Raw genomic sequence first — 7145 nt, forward strand, 5'->3', positions numbered from 1 at the left:
AAGCAATCCCCTGTTGCCCCTGCCCCTTTCGGTGTACTGGTACAAGCGGGGTTTCCATTCTCCAGCTCATCCCCCTCCCCCGGCCAAATCCTAAGTATGAATCATTTGCAATCTGATATAATAAGAAATGTGTCCCTAGATAATTTCTGCCTCCCAAAGATGCTTCACGTGAGACATGTTAAAGTGTCCTAACTTAAATTTCTAACTTGTGAGGGAAGCAGAGAAGAATATTTTGAAGAACGTATGGACTGATGTAGAAGGTTTTGCACAGGTGGAGTAGGTCTGTGGTCCCTGCCACCTTTTTACCTTTTTCTGAATGCACATTTTCCTTACTGTTGATGATTTTGGATATCACTGTTGAGGAATATTTTAAGACCTGATCATGTCAGCAGACTCTAATGTCATTCAGACTCTAATTCAAGGAGTTAATTGATTTATGTTTCTTCAAACATATACAGCCCAAGGCAATGTCTGAAAATATGTCTGTTTTTTCTTATTTAAATGTTTCAAAGGGGTAATTATTCAGATAGGATCATAGATAGGGAATAATAGATAGGAAAAATCTATAATATCTATTATAGATAATAGATAGGAAAAATCATGTAAAGGTAAGGTGACCAGATGGTCACCTTTGTGATCCGGGATGGGGGAGATGGTCACATGCTGCTTGAGTCAGTAAGAGCACACTGCCTTAAGCTACTGGGCGCTTGCCGCTCTGTCAGCCTATCACAGAAGCGGCTAAACGGCAAGCTCCCAGAAGGCAGTGCCTCAAGCGCCAGGCTGCTGGAGGCCAAGGCCGCACTGCCTTGTGCCCCAGAAGGCAGTGCAGCAGCCTCCCAAAAATCGGGACAATTTGAAGAACCCGCGGGACGTGGGACAAATTGTTTAAAGGTGGGACGGTCCCGCCAAAAGCGGGACGTCTGGTCAGCCTATGTAAAGGTGCAATTATTCCTTAATACTTCTTAGAGGTCAATTTAATCTATTGTTGGAGGAGGAAGAGGAGTTTGGATTTATACCCCACCTTTCTCTCCTGTAAGGAGACTCAAGGCCACCTTTCCCTTCCTCTCACAGACACCTTGTGAGGTAGGTGGGGCTGAGAGAGTTTGGAGAAAACTATGACTAGCCCAAGGTCACCCAGCAGGACCGGAGGAGCAGGAAAACAAATCTGGTTCACCAGATAAGCATCCGCCACTCAGGTGGAGGAGTGGGGAACCAAACCCAGTTCTCCAGATTAGAGTCCACCTGCTCTTAATCACTACACCACTACTTTTTTGGTTTTTGTCATACCCCCAATAATGGTTACTGACCCTCTTTCTCGAGTTCTTTGTTTATATATTTTGTTTGAATTATTTTATCATTTTTAATTTATTTTTCATCGTTCAAACATCTTAACGTGTTTTTTTTTTACATTTTTGCTGTCTTGTAGACCCTGGTTAGGTGGAAAGGCAGCTTAAAATGTTATAAATAAATTTTTTTAAAGGGGGGGAGCCAGAGGTGGGATCCAGCAGGTTCTCACAGGTTCCCGAGAGTAGGTTACTAATTATTTGTGTGTGCCGAGAGGGGGTTACTAATTGGTGATTTTGCCACGGGATTTTTGCCTTAGTTACGCCCCTCCTCTCAGCAGTAGCGTACAGAAGCAGTCTAGCAGGAGGTGCACCGGGCATCGCAGGCAGCCCTGCTTCGGGCGCGGCATCTGCTTTCCTCCCAAGGATCGACACAGCTGCTGCGTCCTTGCCACAGCCCCCGCCTTGAGATGCCCCCGGCCCCAGGGGAATGCCCGCCATTCCCCCCGCCGGGTGCTCCTGCCTAGCTCCCATTGAAAGCGCTTACCACCGTTTGAATCCCACCACCATGGGAACCTGTTACTAAAATTTTTGGATCCCACCACTGGGGGGAGCCCTTAGGAACCAGACTCACAGGATTCTGTAACTTCTTTAAGATATTTATATCCTGCTTTTCTCTTGATTTACAAAACTCAAAGCAACTTACACCCTTTAAAAAACTTCTGATCTTTTAAAAAAATCCCACAAGTCCAAAAGTACAACACAGATTTTTAAAACTAGGGAAAAAAAACCCCAAGAGTTACTGATTACCCATCCTGCCGACTGACCTCTCCTCGTGGGTCATTAAAAGTATATCAGAAAGACCTCAGCTTTACAAAGTTTCCACAACCTTTGCAAGGCTCAAAATAGAAATACAGAATAGAAACATAGAGCTAGGAAGGACTTCAGGATCGTCTAATCCAAGATCAGGCACAACCCAGGCATTCACAACCACTTCTCACCCTCCCTACCCCCATTGACCCCTGCTCTATGTAAAAAAAAAAAACCCTCCAGGATCCTTGGCCAATGTGGCCTGGAGGGAAATTCCTTCCTGACCCAAAGGTGGTGATCGGCATTACCGTGGGTATGTAAGAAAGAGCCACGGGAGCTTAGTTGATAGTTCCATGGGAATGTCAACTCAATGCATGGCAGCTGTGAAAAAGGCAAACTCTATGCTGGGGATCATTAGAAAAGGAATTGAGAATAAAACTGCAAAGATTGTCATGCCCTTATATAAAGCAGTGGTGCGACTGCACTTGGAGTACTGTGTCCAGTTCTGGTTGCCACATCTCAAAAAGGATATTGAGGAGATAGAAAAAGTGCAGAGAAGGGCAACAAGGATGATTGAGGGACTAGAGCGCCTTCCTTATGAGGAGAGGCTGCAGCGTTTGGGACTCTTTAGTTTGGAGAGGAATGACGGGCTGACGGGGATATGGATTGAAGTCTATCAAACTATGCATGGGGTAGAAAATGTTGACAGAGAGAAATTTTTTCTTTCTCACAATACTCAGGAACCAGGGGCGCTCATTGAAAAATGCTGGGGAGAATTAGGGACTAATAAAAGGAAAACACTTCTTCACGCAACGCAGATTGGTGTTTGGAATATGCTGCCACACAGGAGGTGGTGCGATGGCCACTAACCTGGGATTAGCTTTAAAGGGAGCTTGGACAGGACTATGGAGGAAAAGATGCGATTTATGGCTACCAATCTTGATCCTCCTTGATCTGAGATTGCAATGCCTCCAACAGACCAGGTGATTGGGAGCAGCAGCAGCAGAAGGCCCCTTGCTTTCACCTCCTGCCTGTGAGCTCCCAAAGGCACCTGGTGGGCCACTGCGAGTAGCAGAGAGCTGGACTAGATGGACTTTGGTCTGATCCAGCTGGCTTGTTCTTATGTTCTTGTGTTCTTAGCACTGGCTCCTGCCTTTCTGCTCTTTCTCCTGATCCATCTAAGTTCACCAGATCAGCATTGTTGTCCAATGGTCCTCTAGCCTCTGCTTCAAAACCTCCAAAGAAGCCCACCACCTCCCGAAGAAGCCTGTTCCACGGTCAGCAAGTTCTTCCTACTGTTAGCCAATTGAGTCATCAGTCAAAGGGGTTGCGGAGCTTGGGGGAGGGGAGAAGGGGGAAAAAACCTTTTGTGAGGACTTGGAAAACTCTGCAGTCCCCAGCATCACAGTTTGGACCCTCAAAGTCCCAGAAGATCTGCCCGCCTGAAGGTCTTCTAACCGGAGTGGGACATGAAATTCCAGGAAGTAACAGCAGAGGGACCCAAATCCATGCATATGTTGGAAGCCCCGGGAATCAGCGGTCTTGAGCGGGAACCCCTTTACCTGCACAGGCAGACTGTCCTGCTGGAAAGAAGAGGTGCTGCCTGCCGTTTTTCTTCTGCAAGCCTTTTTATTTTTATTTTATATTTGAAAGGTGGCAGAGGAAGAAAACCCAGAGGAAAAAAGAAACCAGGCCAGAGTTCTGCAGTACATAACAGCCAAGATTAAATTGGAGACCTGCAAAGACTCTTTGATTGGAAGGGGGGAGGCTAACCAATTTGGAAATCCTATATCCCAAAATTTCCCCTCTAGCGTTCTCTAAGATCTCTGGGACTTGAGCAAACTGGTTATTTCCTTCCTTCCTTCCTTCCTTCCTTCCTTCCTTCCTTCCTTCCTTCCTTCCTTCCTTCCTTCCTTCCTTCCTTCCTTCCTCCCCCTCTCTTCCTCCTTCCTTCCTTCCCTTCCTGAAAGGAAGAAAAGAAGGAAGGAAAGGAAAGGAAGGAAGGAAGGAAGGAAGGAAGGAAGGAAGGAAGGAAGGAAGGAAGGAAGGAAGGAAGGAAGGAAGGAAGGAAGGAAGGAAGGAAGGAAGGAAAGGAAGGAAGGAAGGAAAGGAAGGAAGGAAAGGAAGGAAGGAAGGAAGGAAGGAAGGAAGGAAGGAAGGAAGGAAGGAAGGAAGGAAGGAAGGAAGGAAGGAAGGAAGGAAGGAAGGAAGGAAGGAAGGAAGGAAGGAAGGAAGGAATGGAAGGAAGGAAGGAAGGAAGGAAGGAAGGAAGGAAGGAAGGAAGGGAAGGAAGGAAGGAAGGAAGGAAGGAAGGAAGGAAGGAAAGGAAGGAAGGAAGGAAGGAAGGAAGGAAGGAAGGAAGGAAGGAAGAAGGAAGGAAGGAAGGAAGGAAGGAAGGAAGGAAGGAAGGAAGGAAGGAAGGAGGAAAGGAAGGAAGGAAGGAAGGAAGGAAGGAAGGAAGGAAGGAAGGAAGGAAGGAAGGAAGGAAGGAATGATCTTGATCTGATCCTGACCTGTAGGGTTGCACAATCATGCACAATTATTTGCCAGTAGTTCTGCAGGGATGCTACAATCGTCTTGTGGTACAGCGTTCCGCAGGTTAATTAGATGTCATTTGTGGAAATAATATTTTCGTGGTTTGGTTATGTGTTCGATCTTCTCTAGTGACCGGTCCAACAGTTTCTTCTGGCCCTCTGCCTGTGTAAAAATTGCCTGAGCCAGGGCTGGGATGGTCACATGGCATAGCAGTTAGAGTTAGGTTCAAATCCACATTCTACTGCGCAAGCGCACAGGGGTATTGGGAAGATAAAATATGAGTTAAGAGAATGGGGTCAGCCATTTTGGATGGAAGCCCTTTAGAGACAAAGGCAGGATATAAATTAATTTTAGTGATCTGCAGATGTCCCTTCAGAGGTGGGAATAAAACATAGAGCCTCATACTCCCTAGACCAGGGGTCCCCAAACTTTTTAAACAGGGGGCCAGTTCACTGTCCCTCAGACTGTTGGAGGGCCGGACTAAAAAAAACTATGAACAAATTTCTATGCACAAATGATTGTAAAATGTTTGATTTCACCTTTCAGCCTTTCTGTCATGGTCTATTTTTAGAACAGTGACCAAAGTATGTCAAGTACAGGGTGGGCTCCAAATATTGTTGGGGAGGCTGTGGAATACCTTCCCAGCAAAAGCAGAACTTTCCTCACGAAGCATCTCCATCTAACCCAGGATCAGGTATCTTCCTGGTTCTTCCTCCCTAGCAGCTAGCGAGCGATTCGCCAGCCTGGCTGATGCCAATGGGAGGGAGGGCGAAACAAGCTCTGAGAGACAACACATGGAGTAGCCGAGAGGGAAGGGCGGAGCAGGCGCGGCTACATGTAAGGTTTCCAACTCTGGGCTCGCACCATGGAGATTTAAAAGCACATGTAATTGTGAATCACAGCCAAGTGGGGGCCGGTTCCTCCTCTCCCTCGAAAGCCCCCACCTCGCACATGAATGGATTACCGCCATGCCTGGCGGGCCGGATATCGCCTGTGGGGGCTACATTTGGCCCCGGCCGTGTTTGTGACCCTGCCCTAGACTAAGAGACCACATCTCACTTTACTGTCTGCTGCTTTGGGAAGGGGTCAGCATTCAGCCAAACATTTGTCACCCCTACAGAAAGAAAGAAGTGGGAAATGCATGCTAAAAGCCTGTGTCGTGAGTGGCAGTTAGGCGGAAATTGAGACCCAGGTTCAATCCTCGCCAAGGGACTGGGCCAAATACACATTCAGCCTAACTTTTCTCCTGGACTGTTGTTGTGTGGGATAGGAGGAGGGTGAATACCTGAAAACTGCTTTGGAGAAAGGCAAAGGCAAGTACTGACCCACGTGGGTAGATGCTGCTACACGCAACACTGATCTAGGCAGACTATGGCTGAGTATGCTGCTGCTCTGCCCTGCAGCTAGGGCATCGCCTTTGGGCAGATCACTGGCAGAGACCACTAAGCACTGAAGATCCCAGAAGTTCTTAAAAGCTTATATTCCAAACTCCAATGTTTCCCTCATTTCCAGGGTTTCCACTTCTTCTGATCTCCCCTCCCCATCGAGGACTCCATTGCCTACTTTCTCAAGGTAAAAAAGAAACAAAATGAATAATAACAAGGCCACACAATAGTGATTAGAGAAATATCGATATGGGAAAAAAAAGAAACATCTCCTGCAACCATGGAAGGTGACTTGAAGTGGGGCAGGCAAGCTGTGTAAACCACGATGAATCAGGCATCTCCCTCGGGCTATGGAAACAAGGAAACGCTTTCAAGAGACCCCTGCTGCAAATGTGGTTTGTTTGCGTGGAGCATTGTGAAAGCACTCCATGCATAATGAGCTTATGTTTACAGGGTAGCTTGGCATTGGCAAAACCAGGAGGCATCCATTGAAAATGCTGGGGAAGAATTAGGACTAATAAAAGGAAACATTTCTTCACGCTAATCCATGATTGGTGTTTGGAATATGCTGCCACAGGAGGTGGTGATGGCTTTCACCAGGGTGCTCGGGGAGCAGCAGACCAGGTGCTTGGGAGCAGCAGCAGCAGCAGAAGGCCATTGCTTCTCTACATCCCGCCTGTGAGCTCCTGGAAGGCACCTGCAGGGCCACTGCAAGTAGCAGAGTGCTGGACTAGATGGACTCTGGTCTGATCCAGCAGGCTAGTTCTTTATGTTCTTAAGGCCATTGTTTTTTCTCACATCCTGCCTGTGAGCTCCCAAAGGCACCTGGTGGGCCACTGCAAGTAGCAGAGTGCTGGACTAGATGGACTCTGGCCTGATCCAGCAGGCTAGTTCTTATGTTCTTAAGGCCATTGCTTTCACATCCTGCCTGTGAGCTCCCAAAGGCACCTGGTGGGCCACTGCAAGTAGCAGAGTGCTGGACTAGATGGACTGTGGCCTGATCCAGCAGGCTCTTTCTTATGTTTTCATGTTCGTATGCTTTCCCCAGCCATCTACACTTTACCCCTAGCAAGCTGGGCACTTGGTGAGAAACGAAGTTATATATACAACAGGAGGAAGGAAAGCATGCAAA

The sequence above is a fragment of the Sphaerodactylus townsendi genome, linkage group LG03 (assembly GCF_021028975.2).
Source record: "Sphaerodactylus townsendi isolate TG3544 linkage group LG03, MPM_Stown_v2.3, whole genome shotgun sequence".
NCBI classification, from domain to species: domain Eukaryota; kingdom Metazoa; phylum Chordata; class Lepidosauria; order Squamata; family Sphaerodactylidae; genus Sphaerodactylus; species Sphaerodactylus townsendi.